Raw genomic sequence first — 23,723 nt, 5'->3', positions numbered from 1 at the left:
GACCTGTTTTATCACACGCTTTTGTGAGAAAACCAGTTTTTTTCTTTTTATCTTATTCTACAACAGCGTTGCAGAACAAGAGTGCTCAGAAATAGACACTTGCATGAAGCCTGGCGACTTATTTCGCATCTTTGATAAAAAAAAGACCTTGGTGCAGATCACAATTTGATGGGTTCTTCTTTTGCCACAAACTTGACTTTGAGGTTTTTTTTCAACAAGTTTCTTTTGCGCATAGACTAATCATTATGCTGTTGTCTTTTTAAACATTTTTGTTTCAGCCTTTTAAATACAGAGACTATCAGCCTTCAACATGGTGGTCCACAGAATATCATCAATCTATCGTCCACCTGAGCTTTCGGAGTGTAATAGGTTCCTCCAGATCTTTTAAACTCTTGACTCTTGAAGCACTGTTCTTACCCAAACTATGAATTAAGAACCAATGACATGATGACCTCTAATCTTGCTAATGGTAGGCTGCATTTCTGACAGGAAAAAAAAAATATGCCTGGTACCTCCAGAAGGCAGGACTGAAAACGCCCTGACCAGCTGACAGATTTTTCTACAGATACATCGACTCTGCTCATACACTTTAGCTGGATGTCGTTTTTAAAGTGTACTTATAGAGCTGACATGGCGTTTACCATCTTTTATTAGCAATTAGCATTACTAGCTTACGTAAAAACAAAGTGTGTTGTGTGCTCTGCAAAGCAGGTGCTTTTGTAAAACGTTGTTGGATGTTTTTTAGTTTGAAGCGTTATTTGTTTTTTTTGTCTATTCAATGTGCTCCACGAATAGAGCTTACTGTCTCGCTATATCACCAATGTGAGATTTACAAAAATCTGCCAACATTTTCAAGTCCAGCATGTTCAGACAGATTTGAACTTTTCAAAAGGACACAACTTTTACCCTTTTGAACAACTTTGCCGTTTGAGTCATCAGCTACATTCCTTGTATTTCGAGAGAAAACACAGAACTTTTAAACTCCTCACTGACATCAAACAGCTCAGTCTTTGTCTCGCAGTAAAAACATCTGCACTGAAGAGTGTTGTCACTGACTCATCATGACGACACTTTTGTATGTTGACTGTTTGGAAAAACGATCAGAGCCTTCAGGTGTGTTTAATTGAACTCTAGATTGTTTGTTTGGAAAGTCTGTTTTCTTGGAAGGTGAGAAAGTTTCATGGAGCTGCAGATGTCAGAAGGAAACTCAGGCCCACCAAAAAAAAAAATATTGGTCTTGGTCTACTTCAGCTAACCAAATACATAAATCTAACCCAGGCACTGTGGGTAAACACAACCAAAATCAAAAACAGCACAGCGAGATAGCTGGGAGAAATGGTTTTGTCGAATGAGGATGAGGCAATAACGCTGAAAGAAATGCATCCAAATCAAAATGTATGACTGGTAAATGCATGTTTGTTTTGCAGGAAATATTCTTAGAAAAAAATAGCAGTGCAGAAGACAGAAAGTACCAGACTCCCCAGATTGCCCTGGCATGAAGAACGAGCTGCCGTTATTTGTACTCAAAGCATCACCAAGTAGAAGACTACATCATTCAAAAGGTCCAGTCCGTTTGACAAACTGTTTCATGAAAGAAAATTCGGATCAGCAGTGGCAACTCCATTTGAGTTGAGTCTCAAATCATAATGGGCCTTCAGGACTTCCTAGCTTTATCTGGTGGATCACTAATCAGGGCCAGGCAACCATAACAATGTCCGATTCTGGGTCATCAGCCGATTGTTCTTCCTATTTCTGGTTTTTAATGAATTAAAAATAATTACTATCTGCTCTGTGCGTTGGGAGATCTGGTTTAAGATCTTGTAGTAATCCCAGTGATTGAGTGAAGAGCTGTTGTTTGCGTTGGATATGCGTGTGTATGTGTGTGTGTGCTCTAATAATAGAGAAAGGAATGGTGCAAGCCTGGGAATGTTGTCCCCTTTGGAAAAACAAACTTTTCTTTCCTCTCTTGCTGTCCCCCTTTCTGTCCATTGCTCTGCATGTGAGATGGGAATGACACGATGGGGAGGGAAGGGAAAAGGACAGTAAGATGGAGAAAGACTGCATGACAGTAAGCAGATCATGCATGTAGTGTTTGGAAAGAAATGATAGTAATTTACTTTATCACTGCTTAGGAGTTTTATTTTAAAAAGTGATTTCAGGGTTGAATTACTGACGCCAGTCAGGTAATCTGAGAAATTAAGCAATTTACCACATGCCAGAATCCAAAATAAACTTATGAACTGAAAGGATCTTAAATGGCCAAATATAAATAAGTGGTTTTTTTAAGAGCAGAAATAAGTATGACATTCTTGTGCCTAAATTATTAGAGATGATTAGAAAAGGACAAAATGTTACTGCTTTAATTACATGATTTAAAGTACGAAATGTTTTTACTCCATGCATTTTTCCATTACCTCTGACCAGCTTCACTGTTAAAGAAATCAGCCCCACAGGATGATGCCGCCACCACAATGTTTCACAGTTGGGTCAACATCCTTGGTGTGGTCTGGTAACATCCGCACAGGAACATTTTTTTCTAAACGGGAAAAGATTTTCATCCTTTTATTCCCACATTGCACAAAAAAAATATTTAGGCCACCCTAAACACATTTGTTGTTTTGCTGTTTTGTGAAATGGACTCCAGTGGGAAACCTTCGCCCTCCTGCATTTGCGTGAATTTTTTTTGTGAAATTTCCACAACCTGCAACTTGACCTATGACTCCAAGAATGTCATATGCGTCATATACTAGAGCAACATCGGCGGATTCTATTTTTGTGATTGTAATGCGGAACATTTGATGAGGTTTCGTTGTTTGCCGTTTTCTGCTTGCCTCATGTGGAGGCTTCATGCTCATGTCTCGTTCTCCATATTTACAGTTCTAGTGGATTAAAAGCAGCATTCTCTGTGCTTCTGTGTAAATGAAAACATTTCTGAAAATATTCCCATGTGGACGCAGGTGTTGTGAAAACGGCAACCTGTTATGAGGAAAAAATGTTCTCGTGTGCACAAGGCCGTAGTTTTCATCCGCATGGTTGCCAACTCGTCTTATAGCAATCTCCTCATGAGGCTTTTTACTACCTTTTTATACAACAGCTTTCTTTTCTGTCAATACGTACTAATGGAGTGCACAACTAATAGTGTTCCTGTTGACCAACTGAGGTGCAGATTGTAAAATCATACTGGGTGATTTCAAAGTAATATCAGAAGTAACGGGCATAAAGACGAGCAAGTCGGATTTTTGGGGATAAGGTTTTTTTCACAGTTAGTTGTGGTTTTACACTCCTACTTTTCAAAAATGTGAAGAATGTCCACAGACATGTTTCTGAACTCTTCTGTTGCCCATAGCACCTGCTGGACTGATTTCTGTGTGAGGACACGTTCATCCTTGGTCCAGTGTGCCTCTGTGTCTCCACCTGAAACTCTTTCAGTGGAAGAAAGTTTTTCTGATTTATGGTGAAGGAGCAAGAAGTTTGCAAGAGTTGCTTAGAGAGAAATAAAAGCATACAGGATCATAAAAATTGTGCAGTGTATTTCCAGCTGTGAGTCTCCCTGTTTTTGTTCCCACTTATGGAAATCTTCCACTCCAAAGTAACATCGATCACCTTGCTTGCTCCGGTTTTATGTCTGGGCCGGGGTTACGCATGCAAACGCATTCCTTTTTGTGCAGTATGTGTGGATGGATGCATTGTTTGCGGATGTGTTTATGCAGACATGCTACCTGGATTCCTGCATTCCAGTCCTGCATTTTGGGCTCAGACTGACGCATTCTGGGAAGTATGGAGCAGGGAGGGGATGAAATGAAAATATAAGGGAGGAGAAGAAGAAGTGAGAGGAGTCTGGAGTTGAGTTCTTTGCATTCTGAGGCAAAAAATCCCAGGGGATTTATCTGTCCCTTAAACAGACTAGCTGTGATGTAACTTCCCATAGTTTTTGCATTTTTACTTTCCAGTGTGTGCCCTGGTTCATGGGCATATTCTTTTTAACTTTACTGGATTATATTTAGCTACAATCCTAAAATTATAATCTAGATTTGGTCACCTTGATTGAAAAGTAAGACATTTTAATCATGTGTTTTTTTGTTTTGTTTTGTTTTTTCTTGTTATCTGATATGCTTGCAGCAGTGATATGGAGAGCAGCTTTGGTTTAAATTTGGTCAGCAATTGTTTGCTGATCTAATCGCTCAGTTTGAGAGCAACGCTGGGACTGAGCCCGTATAACACACACCAATGCTGAGAGGCACACACACGTAACACTGCCATATAAGGAGAGAGCAAGAGAGAATGGGACAAGGTCGAAAAGGGGGATCTTCCGTTCTTCTCTTTCCACAACCTTTTTCCTAAACTAATGCCACCCTGAAGTTCATTTTGGTCTACAAGCGTTCATTTTCACTCATTCATCCCTTTGTGTTTCTCATATACACCCTTCTCTTTCATTCTCATACTTTCCAGTTGGACTCAGTTTCTCTCTCTCTTATCAGATGCCGTCTGAACACTTACGTTTTTTGGGAAGTGCTTTCGCTGACATTAAATGCATTCTTTCCTCCTCAGCCTTTGCTCAGCCTTATTCATTAACTAAATGACCACCATTGATACCAACCGAGTTTGAACACATGGGCCGCTTAAAAATACATTTCTTAAATTTGCTCCATTGACGATGAAGCATGACACTGAGCGAGCAACACCAGATGCCTGATGTGAACTTGACATTTTGTGTTTGAAGTGATTTGGCATAATTTTAATTTTATATTTGACCTTTTGCTTTTTAGCCGTTGACACACAAGTTTAAACACAGTTTTAAGGACACTTTTTCTCACAGTAAGAATCATTTTGTGGCAATTTTATCTTTGCCATCGTTGGTTGCTTCTTAGCTGAAAAAACCAGAACCAGTGACTTTTCATATCCTTCTTGACAACCAGTGATTTAAAAGTGGCAGAAAAAAAAATCAGTTGTTTACTGAAAACAAATATGTTAACATGAGTCTGATACGTCACATCTATCATCATGAGGATTACTGGGAGCTGTGGTAGTTTTAAAATTTCACAAAATCTGTCTTCAGGTAGTTTGCTCCAGCAAACTACTGAGAAACTGGTGGAAGGGTCCCCAAAACATTTCACCAAAAGTCAAAAGTAATTCTGTCAAATATTAGAGAAATTTAGCTAAAATATCGAAGTTGGATGAACGTAATGATAAAATTTCTTTCAATGTTTTCTCTCCTTATTCTGACATTTAATTGATTAAAGAAATGTTGGTATTCCTACTGATAGCAACATTTTCGGTCAGATTTAATGTCGGTAAAAGAGTGCGTTTTTAACATAACGTGCAATAACTGGGAATGGAGTGCAATACAAAATGTTCCCAGCAACACGCAAGTTGTATATGAGCAGCATAAACTGTTTGTAAGGTACAAGTTAAATTAAATGTGAGATTTAAGCCTTTTGATTACAGTTTATCTCCAAAGTTCAAATTAAAAAAGATGACTTTAAGTGTGGGGCTTGTTTACAGGCCTGAAGTGAAGGCTTCATTGGGAAGGTTTCTTCTACATCAGTGTGACATAATGCGTGTTTTTGTTCTGGACCCCACGGCGCGTTGAGGAGGAGTTAGAAAGTGGAGTGTGACACATTCGGTGAATATTTTAACAAGGCAGTAGTTAATGTGTACAGTTAAGGTGACTCAGAGCACCCCCTGTGGATTATGTTCAGTTTCTGTGTATTTGTGTGTGGAATGTTTCAAGCTTGGTTATAAACAGCTTCTTTTTCCTGGGAGTATCCGGTGTGTATTCATACGTGTGTGTGTGTGTGTGTGTTGGTAGTCGAGATACAGAACATGTTTCCTTTTTTTAGTTTTGTCCCACTGGGAAAATAACTTAAATATGGGAGGGGGGCAATCATCTTTGGTATGAAGATCCTCCTCTGTTCACATAGACAATGGATTCTGAAGTTTAACTGCAACTCTTCCACAAGCTGATGTAGAATCTAAGTGCTTGTTTACACAATTGCTACTGTTAAATAATAAGCCAAAGCATAGGTTATTACTTTAGCACAGAGTTTTATTGTTGCTGGTTTCCTCAATACCGACCAAATCATTTTTTTTATTGAAAGCCTTTAAGAAATAAAATAGTCTTCTTCTCTACTGCAATCAGTGATCAATATTGGGATGTTTTTGAAAAACTAGAAAATTTTTCTAATCTTAATCAAACATATCAGAGGTCCTTGATATTATTAGGCATCAATGTGAAGCAAAACTAACCTGGACGAGATCCACAAAAGCTGTGAATTGAGCAAGAGTTTCACTATCAGTATTATTCTTGCCTTGTCCTGTAGGAAATAATAATGATGTTTTTTTTCTTTATGTTGTTATATCTGATAAACTGGGAGTATTTGTTTTGTTTAAGTAATGATGGACTTTATGAAGCCAATTTACATCCACCAAGGATTTTTTATTTTGGTTGACTTTGATTCCTTATTCAAATTGTTACTTTGGATATTAAATGACAGATCACTTTTTGTTGTTTTTAACAGACTTAAAGAAAAATAACACCGCTGAGGTTATTTTGACAGCACAGAGTAGTTTTTTTATGTCAGGTAAACATCTGTCCTAACTTGCATATCAGTCCGGATGAATCTACTTATTATCTTGTATCTTATATGCACTTGTTTTCAAAGCCACACTGACTCATATTTAGCTTCATATTCTTCCGACTTTATTTGTCACATGTTGCCACTACATTATTCAAAGAAGATATATTATGCAAAATTTGCTTTTAATGTGTTTTTGTACTTCTATCTGGGTCTCTTCTGCTGATAGTCAAAAAAAAACACAGTCCAAGTGCTCATACAGATGTGCAATTATGATCAACAATTCGAAGTTGATCTAAAAAAAAGTGACAGTTTTTTTTTTTTTTTTTTTTTTTAATGTTTTCCAACTTATTGCTAGATTACAATTGTGTTTATTAAGTCACAATCGGCGAATACTGCGCCGTTACCTAGCCTAGCCTAGCCCCTCACAAAGCAACCCAAGTTGTTGCTACATTCTGGTTGGTTGTGCAGCAAGCTCTTTTTCTGCTTTGCAAAGATGCATGGTTATATAACATCTGAAGAGCTGAAGAAGTTGAATCTTATTATTTAAAGAAGGAAAAAAGAAAACAACAAAAAAAATGTAATGACCTTGTTTTGTGTTTCCCGTAGTTCTTATCCTTTAGCGTGTTCGAGGAAGTATAATGGGTCCTCTTAAATGACCTACATCCTTCACAAAGACTTCTGCCACGTATTCGTTTCCATTCACTTACTGTATCTTTTGCTTGTGTGAGACGCAGTTATTGGAACTTCACAATGTGGCACATGTTGTTCCTTGGTGATTTGTGATGCAGCTGCACTGTCTATTCAGTGTTACTGCAGTATTATTATACTATATTGTTTGGGTGAGTATAATAATAACAGGGGTCTTTTTTTTTTTTTTTGCTGTTTGCTGTCTCATTCATGCTTTTTGTACCACTTGCCTGTTTCTGTGGTAACTGGAGTTGCTGACCCGCCTGTTGGAGATTTTCATTACACAGGTTTTGTTTGTCTTTTAATCTTTGAAAAAAAATCTCTACAGTGGTTACATTTTCTTGCGTTGTAAAGGGAAGCATGTAAACTAACTCCTTTTTGCACAAAGTGCAGCAGCATCTGTATTTGTAAAATTTACATTTTTGTGCATGCCAACATGGGAAGTGACTTTCTCATATCAATCTCAAGACCTAATCTTTTCTATGTTACTGAATTGAGACCATCCGTCTGGCATCTGGTTTACTCTTCTTGTGTACAAGTTAATTTCTTAGGAAATCTGTGATAACCGCAGCTTTCCACTGTCTTCCACAAAGAGGTTAAACTTCTGCTGTTGTGCTGCCCAGTGCTGCAAAGTTTTCTCAAATTTGTTCCCTTTTTACAAAACCCAGGTGTTTTTAGTAACCCGAGCTGACCAGTAACAATAAAGGCTTAGATTTATAAATGATGATGGGCGTTTCTTGAAAATGTGACTTTCCAAGACGTTAGAATAACCATTGTTCTCCTAAATGTAACCTCACACCTTTAAGGTTAAAGTTATGTGCTGTTTGTACAGATCTTCACAAAACGGATTTCATTGATCAGCTGAGTGGATTCTTTCAAGAATAGCTAAAAATGGAGATGCAAGGTTTTTGCCCAACAGAGATAATGTGTTATTTAAGGTTCCCAGCATTTTAGTGATCTAAAAGTTTTTGTTTTGAAGGTTTTCAGAAAGATATTGTAGTTTATCTGATATAAAAATATATATTATTTTGACTTTGTATGAAGTTAATGGCTGTTAGAATAGTTCGAAACATCTTTCAAAAGCTAATATCCAAATGGTAAAAAATGTGACTTGTTGCCTATTTATGGTTGAAATCCACCTTCATTTGCCGACTGCTAGTTTTATTGACGACATGCTTCAAGACTGCGTTCTTGGATAACCAAGTTTTACTTCTAATAGTGCTGTATCCAAATCTGTTTTAAAAGTAATTTCATTTGAAGACATTTGTACTAACAATCAGCTTTTATTTTATGGTAATTCTAAAATGTTTCACTCCTAAAAGTGGCCGAAATTTGCACTTTTAACTCTGGAAGTGCATGCAAGGGAGCAGCTCAGTTTCACTTGTTGCTTTCTGCTTCTTAATTGTCATCAAAAATTCACAAACTGCGCAAAACTGAGGAGTAAAAACTGCGGGCCCGGTTTTCCTCATTCGTTTTATTTCATAACATCTCAAAGTGTGCTTCCACATTCAAACAACTTGATGCGAACAAACATGACATTACAATTTTGAAATAACTGCTGGAAAGCAACTTGGCCTTCTTGATAGCGCCAAGGTTTCAAAAATAATCTGACTGAAGGTTTTTTTTAGTGGGGACTTTATCAAATTCTGCATCTAGCACCTTTCCTCAGTATCGTATCTCACAAGATTCAAACCATCACAGAGTGTAAGGTTCGATTGCACAGGCTGAAAAACCTCCATCTCATTTGTTGTTTCTTCTCTAGCTGCCCTGGTTTGTTCTGACAGTGAGGCGTCTCTGTTTACATCGCTTTTAAATATTTTCCTCTTGATTAAACAAAAGAAAGCCCCTCATCACTCTCTCTTCTGATTCTTCCTGTACACTCTGAGGCATCTTCTCATTTGATCTTACTTTGATTGGTCACAAGCCACCTCCCACTCTGTCTTATTGCTGGAGGTGCACCAAAGCTAAGTTTTAGCTCCTTTTTTTAAAACCACAGTGTTTGCATGTCTAATGACACAAGAGAAAGAAGCTCTTTGCTAGATACACAGGAATTACAGGAAGCAAGGGGTCAGGAATGTTGTGGAAAGTAGGATAATGATGGAGAAATGGAGGGAAAAGGGTGAGGAAGGGGTAAAAAAAAAGAGAGGAAAGTAAAGTATGACGAGAGAAAAGAAAGTGATTACGAATAAAGTAATCACACATATGTTCAGAGTGAATTGATAACTTCTGAATCAGCATTTCCTCTTATTGCGTTCTCATCTCTCTGTTTTAGTTTCGAATAAAGATCGTTGTCCCTGTGTGAGGACATGCTAGAGTGCTGTCGAGGAGCCACTGATGAGAAATTCAGCTGATGGCGCCTTTCAAAGCTTGGATTTTCGAAAATAACTCGCGATACGCAGAATAGAGATCTTGCTGTGTGGGAGGGACCGTGACAGGCAGGAGGGATGTTCTTGTAAATTTGAAGAGAAAGGAAATAGAGAGGGCAGAGGGCATCAGAAAGGACAAACTGGGTGGGAAAGACAGATGCACAGAAGGTATTTCCGGATGGTGTTGGGGTTAAAACGTCTTTGTGTGGCTGATGGCTATCGCTGGAGCCTGCTGCACTGTGGGACGGGGTGCCGGACAGGAAGTGGAAGGGATGTCAGATTACAGCTCGCTGTAAATCTTGAAACTGAAGACGAAGATGCTGCAGAGTGGATCAAAGGCTCCTCCTGGTGTTATCGCAGCAACGCTGTTCTCTTCAGAGGAACTTTATCGGGATCTTTCCACCCGTATTAGAGCAAGACAAAAAACTGTAAACTTGCTTATTTTGATTTAAAACCAACTTGATAAATCTTTTTTTTTTTTTTTTTTTTACAAATGGTGTTTGGTCTGAAAATACTTTGACCATTTTTAATGGATTTAAATGAATGGATGTTTAATTTTTCTTCCTCAGAAACTGTGTTTTATGTTTATGTAGTAATGTAATAAGATTCTGATTTGTGAAGCCAGGTGTCACTGTCAGGCAGAATATTTTTATTTTCAAGGATTAGTCTCAACACTCCCCCAAAACCTAATTTCAGGACATGGTTAAAATATTTCTTTGAGAAATGGGAGACTCCTCCTGAAAGCAAGATCAGTTTTTAGTAATTTCTTCTGCATATGATTTGATATGTTATTCTTATGCTTGTCAAAGAAGTACACGTTTTCATAATGTGATACAATTACACACAAATTCACTTAAATACTATTTGGTGTATAGTTTTTTTCCTCCAAACAGCAAGCATAATATTTTTTAGAGGACTTTTATTTTTTTGAATATTTACTCAATTATTAAATGAACAATTCTGCAAAATGAAGATATTTGTCCGTTACAAATGCTACTAGAAAGTAAGTAGATAAATTGTTACTTTAGTGTCATTCTGGTCTTCTGCTTTATTAAGACATAATATCAGATGTTCACGTGTTTGGACAGGAGCAAAGGAGAGTCCTTGCCCTGTCTGTCTGTCTGTGTGTTTGTATATGAGTGTCTGAGTCCTGTGGCCAGTGCTGTCCTTGTTTAAGCCTCACCTCTCAGGGACAAAAGGCTCTTTTCACCACATCTCTCTCTGCCATACACACACTCTGATGCATGCCGTCCCATAAGGGCGTATTTAGAGCGCGGGAAGATCTTATTACCTGTGAATTCTCTGCAACGTTCAGATGTAAACTATGGTTTCTGTAACTGGGGAAGCTCTGGTTTTATATTGGCCGCCATCATTCTAATCCAGTTTTCTCACAGTCTGATTTGCTGGCTTTGTGTTTTACATTAACATTGTTTTCAGATGGAAACCTGACGAAATGTTTCCCTTTGTCCATACTGGTTCCTTTTTTTATTCTAAATAACTTTAATCTTTAAATATACCTTAATTTGTCGCAGCAGCTGGCTGTCATACTAAAGAATGGAAAAAACATAGTCAATTAGTAAAGATTTGTTCTTTTTATGAATGCTGCCCTCTTGTGCTTGTGTGTATTTTTCATCTTAAGGAAAGAGTTTAAACAGATTAAGGCTGAAGTTAGTCCCACTATTATTCTCTGGCACTTTATTCAGGTGGTGGTTAAAATATTCTCTAGGGAAGTTCAACAATTCTTCAAGGTTGTAACATCATTAATTCAAAAATATAATTGTTACATTCAATATGCAGTCATATCTGCTTTCATGTAAAGTTTAGTATTTTGTCTTCCATGATAGGAGACTTAATTCAAACTTACTTGAATACTAGTGATCATCAGTCTTTCTGCAAAAATACTTTAGCGGATGCAACCAGCACTAAGGACATGCACCAAAATACATTAAACTAGACACAACCACTGTTAAAGTTTGCACTTTGAATTTTTTTCAAAAGCCAGCTTCTCCCAAGAATACTAAATAGTCTGATAAAAGCAAGATTGAGCTTTTCACAAAAGCATGTTATACTGATAGAGAAGCAGAATTGTGTTGTAGGGACTTTCTGAGGATTGGAGCAAGAACTAGTCAGTGTTTGCACTGAACCCTTCCGGCTATAGCTAGAAAGCTAAAGATGAAGAGGAACTTTATGTCTCACACAAGACAACCCCTCAAAGCATACATCAAAATCAATAAAATAATGATTTGATTCAAAGAAGTTTAAAGTTATCTTGAAGCACATTGAATGCCTTGATAGAATCAGGTATTTCAACAGAGAGTGATTTAGAGTGTTGGACACTTTGACAATAAAACCTCAAAAAAACACAATAAATGTATTTAGTTTTTTTTTATCATTATTATATCATTATTGTATTTGACAGAACAACCTATTTTATGGTGTGCCGTATTCACATGGGGTTAAACCCGATTGCATCATGCTAGTGCAACAACCAATGTTAAGCACTAGCATATCTTGTGCTTATTGAAAGAATTGACAGTTTTTTGTCCCCCTGTCAATGTGACTGCAGTGGCTCTACTGTTGCTGTTGCTGTGATAATGTGGGTATGTAATGGTAGGCAGATATGGGAAAGAAGTTTTTTTTTTCCTTGCCCAAGCATTTCTGCTCCCAACATCAACATTGGGAGCAAACGGGGCCGCCGACACACCAACACACTCACATGGTTCAAGCTGTAAGCCTGCACAGGTGTGGGATGAGCAATCTGTTTTGATCTGTTTGGACAACCCTCCGTTGACCTCGCCCGAGGTAACACTCAGTGTCTCACACTCACACACCCACAAATGTGGGACCCGCGTGTCTGCTGACAGGTGCCGCATTTTTGTCACATGCTTATTGATGGTTACCCTCAGAACGACGGCGTTTTATGGGGGCGGCGGCGGCGGGTCAGGGTCTGGATAGCAGTGACTGACGCGATAAGGACACAGATTTCCAAACAAGACGGAATCTGTGGTCTCTCTGGAGGTTTGTTATTCCTCAGTTGCTTCTCTGTCTCCACCGAACCGTCAACACAGTTTCCTTATTGAATTTTTTTCTTGTGAATGTGTTAATCGAAAACAAACTGAGCGCCTCTAACTCGTCTGGCTTTTTTTGCTGTAGTAAATCCCCCTCCTCACCCTCGTCCTGCAGCATGCACCTGAAAGTAATTAGAACATCCTGTTCGCTTCTTGAAAAGGATGCAGTGATCTTCATTCAGCCATGTAGTTACAGTCTGCGTGAAAGATACGTGTGTGAGAAAGAGAAAGAAAGGGAATACACACCTCAAGGAAATCTGGGTCATCTTGCCACGAGCCCGCAGCACAGACTGTGTTCCCTTTCTTCATCTTAGTTTATCCACACTCTCTTACACACGTGCTCACATGCATACCTCTTTCCCCCTCCATCCTTTGCGACCCAGCAACTGCATTAGTCCTAAGCTAAACAGGAAATGCTTATGAGTTGCTACGGGAACAAGATACCACTGATGCTGACATGTGGCTCAGAGGACACATATGAGGATGTCCTGTTTGTGCAATTTGGATGCAGCAAAATCTCTTAAAGATGTTCCCAAAATGTCTTCAAAGTTTCTCATGGTTACTGGACAGAAAAAAGTAATGAAGTAGACACAAAATAATTTCATTTTCTCAGAGCCAGACGGTCCAGCAGCTGTCCTTGAAAACGCAGGAAAATTGTTAACCCAAATTATTGCCCTCGCTAATGATGATTTGAAAGAGAAAGTCTTAAAGAGCCAAAATACAAAGTCCACTTGCTTCACCCGCACCGCAAACTTGCACTTTTGAACTTTGTAAAGGTCCAGCTACCTGACATGGCAGGGAGATCCCAGTGGAGATGTTTCCATGGGGGCTCAAAAAAGAAAAGCATTTGTTAGGAGATTTTTCCTCAATAAAAAAACAAAGAAACAAAAAAAGCCCATCTAGTCCTGCAGGGGCAACAAATTGCAACTGGCAATGTCATGTTGCAGCGACCACCCCGACTAAAAAATGTTGATTGGGGATCACCTGACCGCTTAACTGGAAATTGTTGCAGTTTAAAACAGTGGTGTGAAAAATTGTCTCTTTTAAGGATTATAAACTTCCTTCTGTTCCTTCCCTCATAAACTATTTTGCATACTCACTGCTCTAAGTCCCATTGAAACATTTGGGGACAGACATAAATAAAAGAAAAAATATATTTGTACTGGTGAACAAATACCCAGCAGACTTACTTATGTTCATCAGGGAGCTTGTGAAATGTTGTACATCAGTAAATTCTGGATTCTTTTTTTGTGACGCTTTATTTCTACACTATTGCAATACAGAAAATAAAAGAAGAATTTGACAAGAGGAAAGAAAGATTTATGGGTATACTCATACATTGATTGGGAATAATCAACATTACTTAATGTCGTGTGTAGTTTTGATCAGACATTCTTAGTCATGAGCTAAAACTTAACTTTGGTCCAGATCATTAGTACAGAAAGATTATCACCAAACCTGATGTTAAAGGCTGTGTTTCCTGTGAGGAACTTGACCTTTACATGTCCCCCCAATGACCTTTTGTTCAGTCACTGCCTTATCCCAGCTGGAGGAAAGAGTCCTTTTTCATGTCAAAGTCGCTCAAAGCACTACAGAAAACGTAGCGTTTGTTGTTATTTTTAGGTGACTCCGAACTTAAAGACCAAAAGTTGATAAATTCAACTTGTGGTTTTTTGTAGGGCTCTACAACGTGACCAGATCATGAAATGGCAATATTTTTGGCTCATTTTGTGATGACGATGTGGGCTCTAAATCGATATTTTCCTCCCTCCTTTCTCTCTCATCCCTGTTTCCAGCATTGCATAGCCTTTAGCATCTCAGACACCATCATCGGTTTTAGATGCAGACATCTAAAGTGACCACATTTCATTCAACAGTCTGAAAATTACATTAGCGTCTAAAGTTTTAGCTCAAGACTCTTGACACATAATACACAACAAATACTGCATCCCAAATGTCCACACGTGGTTATTGTGAGGTGTTATCTATTATTTAGTTTCAAGGTCTTTGTGGGTGAAGCAAATTGCAGACAGGAAAAGAGGCACTAGCGATATTACCAGATTGTAGACATAAGCATAAAATATTTCTTAATATAACTTTATCTTAGAATAATCTTATTCTACTAATTTGTCTACTTTTTTGTGATATTTGTTTGATACAAATTAAATATGATGAGAAATCATGTATATAGTGAATATAAACCTTTATATAAACCTTTGTCTGGTGCTGTAGATGCTGGATTTAGATTTAAGACTGAAGTTATTTTGAGTTCAGAGTCACTTGCACTAACTCAAACTGCATGAAAGAAAAAGAAACTGATATGTTATAATGAATGTTTTTTTTTTGTGAGTTGACAATTTCACTGAGGTTGAAGAAAGAGATCCTGAGACAATATATTTTTTGTTTGTGAGCTATAAGAGCGTAAGGGAAGGATTTCTCAGGCTGCCTCTCACCTTTCAGTTCTTTATCCCTTTCCTAACTCAGCAGATCCATTGCATTTCTGATGATTGGTCGAGTCTGGCTGGTGTGAAGCGGCTCTAAGCGCTGCGAGCGTCTGCCCTGCTTGCTGCCTCCTATTATACACACACCCTGAGGGAGGGCTGTGACACACTCGCTTACACCCACACACATGCTGGGCGTCTTGCCCGTAACACACACACACACACACGCACACAGACACCTCGATGTGCGCTCCCACTCTGCTTACATCACCCATGCGGTAGAAGCAGATCAGACATGCTGAAGTGCGCTCTTTCGCCTGGCATTCGGGATGTGTGTGTGTGGCACAGGATACATGATTTGAAGAGCTGCGTGGCTGAGCGTACCTGCTGCAGAACAAACCCAGAGTTTGGGGCTCACTGAAGACTCGAGACTTCATTTATGGAAGAGTGGACAGTATATAGAGAGAATGCTTCCCTGAAGGACTGAATTATAAGACCGTGATTGTTCTTGAGAAGAGAAAACCCAAACAGGGCATGGTGAGCTGTAAGTACGAGGAGAGGCGATAGTTCCTTCAACACTCAGGTGTCTTATATTTCATTTCGCCTTCTTTTCTACATATAATGGCTGGAGCTGTGTGCATAAACAGTTAGATCAAAACCTCATTGCCTCGAGTTTGTTTTAAAGTCTATGTGCCAAGCAGAGGGTGCGTTCGGGCACACGGAGTTGTCCGTATGCTGCAGATGGTTCGGACCCTAGCCCAGTTCAGCATCGCTCTGGAAGAAATGAACGAGAGCGGGGAGAACACAGGAGATGAAGGAGGTGGTGGAGGAGAAGGTGGAGCAGGAGAAGAAATGGTGGACAGGGATGCAGCGGATCTGTTCAGAAACGGCTCAGGTGGGAGTTTGAATGGAAACGGACTTTGCTCCTGGACCCCTGGTGGAGAGGTAAACCAGATCGCCCATTGGGATGTTTTATTTATTTATTTTTTCTGTCTGTGACATCCTCCTCTGGTTATCTGGGACACCATCACCTGCTTGTCCAGTTCAATTTAGATTGTACTCCATCCGGCATTCTCTTCCCATTAGGTCCCGTTTCTCCTCTCTTTTGCTTTTCTTTTCCTATCAACACTCATTTTCAGTTCCCTTGTTTTCTTTTCGTCCTTGTCTCGACTGGCTAATGTCTGTCTCTTTGGGAGTTCTGTCTCTTTTCCTCATGCCTGTCCTTTATATGATTAGAGCTGAGTAAATCAGATGATAATCTCCAGCACCTAAACACAGAGCCCTCTCTCAGTTGTCTTACAGTTGGTCTTTCCACGGTGCTTCATAGATGTTTTGAGTTTTTTTAGCCAACGCTCACACAGGAGGCTTTTTTCTTTTTACATCAGGGTTGATTTGTGTGGGAAAAGGAACAAACTACATCATTAATATAATTATATTCAAGATTTTCTTGTCTTAACCATGGCTTATTATGCTACAGTCAGAATGGGAGTGAGATAAAAAAAAATGCTGTTGCAATATTTGTTTGTTTGTGTGCATGAGGTAGCCAAATTACTATATTAATTAGGGGGTTGCCAACACTTTTAAATCTTGTACTGATTGGTACTGCATGAGATAAATCCTCATTTTTTTTTTCTCTCAAGAACTCATTAATTCCCTGTGACATATTTCCATTTAAAATATTTTTAATCCAACCTTTAAGTTTGTTTTGTGTTAGATGAGCGAGCCACTGCTTAAAAAGACAATTAAACAATACAAAAACGTATCTATTAATTAGAATTTGATTAGAAATAATGATACTTCTAATCAGAAAAAAAAACATGATGGTGAAAGTAAAAGATTTCTTTAAACCTAAAACCTCCGACGGTATTAGTTCAGGGATAAACGTTCATATGTAGCTATTCGAATTTTGTATATCCTTTAAACTTGAATGCATGCCAACACATACTGTCCAAATATTGCAACCAGGCAGTCCCTTTGTCGTCAATATTATCTGATACTGATAATGATAAGTGGGAGTGGAGATGCTGTGCAGTTTTTGTGTGGCTCAAGATTTCTTATGTAAAAGCAAACTGTCTTTGTTTTGCACAGTTCTTAATTAAAAAAAAACAAAAAAAAAAAACTTCTTTTCACTTATTGGATGCCTCTTCCAGCACGTTAATATCCTATTAAATTGCCAGAATATTTGCAGCATAATTACGGAGAATCGATGTACAAAAGAGTAGGGTGTAAATTTGGAATGAGAGTGGCAAAATCTGAGGCATGCGTTTTAAGATAACCTTGAAAAATCCAGCATTTAAAAGCTTCTTCCATAAAACATGAAACATTTTGTGTAAAGACTGAAAGATGAGTTCATAATTTTGTCATAAGTGATATGACAATGTTATTTTATTTTGCTGTAGTTAATTAAGAGCTTAAGGGATAGTTGTTGCAGGATTTATGGTGAGCTTGAGCGTGATTTGTAGTTTATGTTCATATTAGTGTTTTTTGGTCCAAGTAGGAGGTACATAAATTTTACCAGCTTAATTCTCCAAGTCAGAAACTGAAGTTATAGATTAGGATTCTAACTTTCAGGTGCTTCCAGTCCAGGTCTGAGTTTTTCAGAGGCAGAGCGCTGCTCCATGGTAAATGGTTTGTACCGGTGCAGCATTTTTAACAGAGAGAAACAGAGAAAGCCGTGGTTGAAGTGTTTCACGTTGAACTAAGAGGCTGCCTGTTGCTGCTTTCGCCAAGCTGTTGCCAAGGGATACAGTAGCCAAGAAGAGGAGGACAAAGGAGAGGCCGAAGGCGGAGGTGGGAGATGGAGTGACGAGAGCAGTGACAGGAGGACGCAGCCGTATTTTAATCACTGACGCTTTAGTCAAAGTCTGTATTCCTAGAAGGATGCTTCTGACAGTTCCTCCCGCTTTAATGTGAGGTTTGTTGATCATGGAGTGCTTGCAGCGCGATCCTCTGCCACAGCTGTGTTTTTGGTCCTGGGACAAGAGATGTACAGGTGAACAGATAGTCACCAAATATTTAGCGTCTGGTTGCATCATGACAGAATCCAGCTTGCTCGCCCATGTGCATTAGGAACACATCGCCACTGAAGACTGCAGGCAGTGCGGATGCAGGGACTGATTGATTTGTTGAAAGAATATGTTGCATTAAAGTTGTAAAATTGCAAAAGGATTAAATCCATACTTTTGCTTTGCAAACATATTGCAAAGCAACTCATAATAGTGCTTTTGGATATTTTGTCAAGCTTTACTTAAAGGGGTACTATATATTATCTGGATGGTGATTCTTATTTTTTAAGCATGGAAACATGGAAACCTCTCCTATATTATACCATTAGACATAGTTTGATGATTTTAATGCTGTATGACTGTCACCATTTTGAACTCTGTCACTTCGAATCGGTTAGGTGCTTGAACACCTGCTCCTCCATTTAAGTATTTTATTGAGTTTGGAAACTAAGAGCCAGACAAATGAAACAAATTTTAATTATAACCTTGTGCGTTTTAAGCTGTTTTTTGGAGAGATAAAATGCAGTTGGCATTTGATGAGACACAACTGGTTACAGCAGTGATGCTCACAAAAATGTCCAAGGAGCTTCAGGGCTATTAAGTTTTAGTATACCTGCTCATTTATTATACAAAGGAATCTACTGGGGAAGAACGGATTTTATTTTTGGTAAAAGAAAAGCCCATTTGGTTTTGAGAAGTTTTTATTATTATTATTATTATTATTATTATTATTATTATTATTATTATTATTATTATTATTATTATTATTATTATTTTGTTTTATGCAGATTATTGCAAACCATCATAGATTGCAGCTGTTCTACAGGATTAAACATTTGCACACAGTAAAAGAGAACACATTTTTCAATTGTTGTGTAAAAGCAACAATCTAACAAGCTAAATTTTTAGATGCATTGCATAAAAGATGCGCCTTTTTTTTCTTCACTGTCTGAATTTGAATCAGGGTGGATGGGATACTTTCATTTGAAAGATACATTTTATATATTGTTTTCTTCAATTCTGCACAGGCTTACTTTGCCCTCAAACATTTTGGTGGCTTTGTCGCTCGTACTGTTTAGCGGAGTACAAGGGAGGCACACCTCTACATGTATTTCAAAGAAACACCTCAAATACACTCTTTTCCTATTTGGCATCTTGGAAAACACAAAAGAAATCAGTTAAGATATCAGGAAGAAAATGGTGGACCTCCTCAAGTCTAGTCCATCCTTAATATTGCAGAGTGTGACTGGAGTCTTTTGACTTGACAAAGCATACAAATGCAGGTAATTGACAATGGGAGAAGGTCATGAAAGGATTTGCAAAATATTAAACCCAAGTCATGCAATTTGAAGGCAATTATACTAAATACCAAAGAACTGTATGATAACTTTTGAGTTCGAAGTAAAATTATAAAGTAACCGTATGAGTTTAGTCTGCTTTATTGACAGGCAGCAAAAAAGTCTTTTTGTAAGGCGCATGTGGATTTCTGGTTTAATTTGTGAAAGATTCTGAGAGTATGTTTGTCATGCATTGTTCCTACGTTCTCTTTTGCCGGGAATATTTCAGATAATTTCTTTTTTTTCGTCCTCTGTGTCCACATCATCACTAAAGCTCATAAGAGGACATGCGTAACCGTAGGAGAACATGATGTTCTAATTCACAGACACACAGTCAGACTGCTGATTAAGCTTGATGTTAGACACGGTGAACGTATTGGAGGGAAGGAAAATCCAACCTGCCATGTTTTATGGTTTTACTTGTGGATGTGAATCCCCTCTCAGACGAACAGACTGTGATGTACGGACTTGTCTGGCCAAAATGATTATCCCTCCTCTGTTTGTGGGGCGATTGAATTACACAAACAGACTCCATCTTTAAAGCCACATCATTCCTGAGACATGCAGTGCTGCCACAATGAATGTGCTCCGATTTCATTTTTAAAATGAAGATGACTCATTAGTTCTGTTGGGTGTGTTTGATTTAGATGATGCTGATTTAGTCACACGTATCCATTTTTCTCTTCAATTTGAGGTAATATTTTTAAGTATGTGAATAAAAATAGGACTATGTGTAAATGAGCCTGACGCTGGTGGGCCTAAAAGTACTCTTAGTTCTTTTGAATTTAGTAAGTAAACTCCAGATTTAAGTGTTATAAAAATCTAAAGCTTTATATTTTACTAATTGTGTCTTTTTTTTTTAAGCTTGGTGAGATGTGAAGTGTAAAGCAGCTCCACTTGATATTGGGTGGACAAAAAAACATTATTGAGGTCAGTTGAAATTAGAAGAATGAAAGATACTGATTTTATTTGCTTGATTATACTTTTTGTCTCCTGTTTAATAACTGGATTCATTTCTTTTTATTCACACATGCGCTGCAGTTTATAGGTGTAATAATTAGGTCTGATTGTTCCTTTTCTGACAGCTTCGCAATCTTTTTTTTTTGTGCTTACAATAAGAACAGAGTAAAGCTCAAATGAATCAGTGTTGAATAGAAATGTTAGAATAGTGAACAATTTAATCATGTTCACCCAATTATATTGTCTATCACAAATATTCTCTTTTGTCTCCTTGTGTTGAGCTATTTTTTTTTCTGTCTCCTTATCTTCGTGAGCTGAGCATTGACTGTCTTACTGTAGTGGTTCCAGTGTTTTTGTGCTGAAGTTAGACAGAAACCGGACCGAGCGCAGGCTGACTTTTGTCCCAAACTACTGTCAACTTCACAGCGAATCACTTGCCGTCTCGTGATTTGTTCAACCTCTCAGCTGGGGCTGCTATGGTAACCTGGCTCATGAAATAAAAGTGACATTCCTGGCATTATTTCTCCATGTTCTGATGTGTGCGTGTGTGTGTGTGTGTAATCTAATAAAGACAACCAAGGGAAAATAGAAAAACATTCCTGTCTTTAGGGAAGTTCCCCTCTTTTCTTTCTTCATAGCTGAACCTGTCTTACTGTATCACTCGTCTTCCTGTCTGGTCATTCAGAGAACATGATCATCTCAGCACATCTTACAAAAGAAATGCAAATCCTACAGCAGGACTTGCACATTCCTCTTATCATTTGCTGACTCTGAATGAACAGCAACCTATCTAAGTTGTTGATTTTAGTTTAGCTTCCATGAGGAAAACGAGATTTGCATTTGTCACTGTAATCATCGTAAACAAGGCTTAATTCAAATTAGAAATTCACACAGAGGCAGCTGTGGTCCTGCACGGAGTGCATTTCATGTGTTTGCATTTTGCGTGCGTGTGTGCCATTGCTATGTTTTATAAGATTTAGGAAGGTAGTCTGATACTGTGTGACATGGGTTGTCCCCTGAAGCAAAGCTGTTTTTGTCGTCATGTGACGTTCTTCTTTTATGGGATGCTGTGTTAGTTTTTATACTAGATCTAACAGAAAGCACACTGATGTTCCACAGTTTTCTCTCCAGTCCGCAAATGATTTTCCCAGAAGTCTTGGGGATCATCAGAGTGCTTAAAGTATTTACTCAGGCTGAAACATTTAAGAGTGCCAGAAAAGAAAGGAAAAAATAAAACAAGATATCTGTAATGGAAAAAATCCTTTTTTTTGCCACACTTTAAGTGATTGTCACAGATTGAGTTATAGGAACCGTCACAGAGTAACGAAGAGGTCTAATGTTAGTCCTGCTGCATAATGTAAGAAGGTATTGGAGCACAAAGCAGTCAGAATAACTCTCCACTTTCAGGGTAATTATGGAAAATAAAGAGATGATGATGATTACTCTGCATTTCCTTCACTGTATGTTTGTGTTCATATGAGCAGACTGAAATGGCAACATTTTGGTAAATAGAAATTAATCTGACAAAGGAGAGAGTTGGGCACAACCTTTTCAACAAAAAGTGTTAAGTATTTTTTTTCACTTTTGTGAAAAGAAATTGTCTCACTCGCTACCCCCTCACCCGCAACGATATTCGACATTCCTCCCATCCAAACACCAGCTTTCGGCCTCACTTGGAACCCCTCGCTGCCCCTGGGACCTCTCCAGATGCCAAACACTAAACATACCCTTTCTGGGAAGTTATTGTTAAGGTTATTTATAGGGCAAAGAGCTGCTGGCAGAGCAGAGCCGGCGAAGTGGGGGAAAAAAGTCCTCCTTGGTGTATTTTTATGCAACCTCTCCTTCCGAGACGGGGAGAGGGAGAAAGAGCCACTGTGGTTGTACAAGGACCACACGGTTCCGCCTGTGGCTTCCTCTGATATTTATCTCCTGTTTGGTACCAGAATATTTTGGAACCTCCCCTGAGATCCCCCAAGATTATACATTTGACATGTTCTTCATATCCCTCAACCTCCCACCCTCCTCACTACTACTGCTTCACACACACACACACACACACCCACACAAACACACACACACACACACACACACACACACACACACACACACACACACACACACACAAACACACACACACACACACACACCCACACAAACACACACACACACACACACACACACACTACCTCTTCACTTGTTGCTGTGTGTTGTAGTCAAGTAGCCACAAAATTAAATGGTTCAAGTAACACAATTATATTCATCAAAGCATAATATTGGCAGATTGGGTCATTTACATGTTATCTGTGATTGAGAAAGACAAGTACAGTTCCCTTTAGTTCTCCTTTAGTTTGGCCATTGCTTTTCTACGCAATTTCGTTTCATTCTCATCTCTCTTCATCGCTCCATCTGGGATTTCTGCCATTGAGCTGGATTTCTTCAATTGAATTTCAACCAGGCCAATTAGTGAACAGAAGGAGTTGTGAATGATTAATGTCAATTTTCTGCATTATTTTTGAATCGTAGACTGCCTATGTAGGGTTGATGTCTGGGAATGGCAGCGGAGGAAGTGAACAAAGCTTTTCAGTCTGTTCTGGCCACGCTTCCACATATTGAGCAATTAAAATCGCAGCAAGAGGAACGTGTAAGACATTTTATTGCCTGGCAAAGATGGCGTAGCCTTACTCCCTGCGGTGTCGTTCACCATGCACAAATTTTCTGTTAGAACTTCGTTGAGCTTGCGCTTTACATATTCCACAGCCAAATATTTACAATTGTGTTCAATTTAAAACTTAGCAGAGTTTTTGCCTCCAACAAGCCACCGTTCCTTAATAGCTGATATAGAACAGAGAAAATGGGGCTGGTTTTTTTTTATTTATCTCGTTTTGACAGTCCAGGTAATCAAATTTGACCACATTGTCCTTGCTGGTAGATATCTATCGAGGTGCAAGTCTTCTGGGGCACGACTCTGCCACTAACTTTGCACATTTAGCAACTGCAATTTCTGTTTGGCTTTTGCAAAATAGCTCAAATTTATTCAGATTGAACCGAAAGCATCAGCTAACAAGACTTTCTTAAGTCTTGCTACACTTTCCCTAACAGATATTGGTCTGGAGTTAAAACTTTGATATAAGCCATTTCTTTGTTGCTCTGGTTTTAAGTCCAATTGGAGCTTTAGGTCTACCACGTTTTCTTATTGGATTTCCATATGTTTAACAATGTACATATTAAAATCAACTCTAACCAAGTTCCTCCAGCATGATGCTGCCACTATCATGTTTATC

At 38.6% G+C, this 23,723-nt stretch overlaps 1 protein-coding gene across 1 annotated transcript in view; it reads left to right on the top strand.

Moving 5' to 3' along the window:
* Positions 1 to 23,723, top strand: part of LOC129359410 (rho guanine nucleotide exchange factor 17-like) — a 64,913-nt gene that overhangs the window by 20,495 nt on the left and 20,695 nt on the right. The window lies entirely within an intron of this gene.

The sequence above is a fragment of the Poeciliopsis prolifica genome, unplaced genomic scaffold, assembly GCF_027474105.1.
Source record: "Poeciliopsis prolifica strain line A6 unplaced genomic scaffold, Auburn_PproV2 SCAFFOLD004, whole genome shotgun sequence".
NCBI lineage: Eukaryota > Metazoa > Chordata > Actinopteri > Cyprinodontiformes > Poeciliidae > Poeciliopsis > Poeciliopsis prolifica.
The sequence above is the reverse complement of the archived record's forward strand: the minus strand, read 5'-3'. Positions and strand labels throughout refer to the sequence as shown.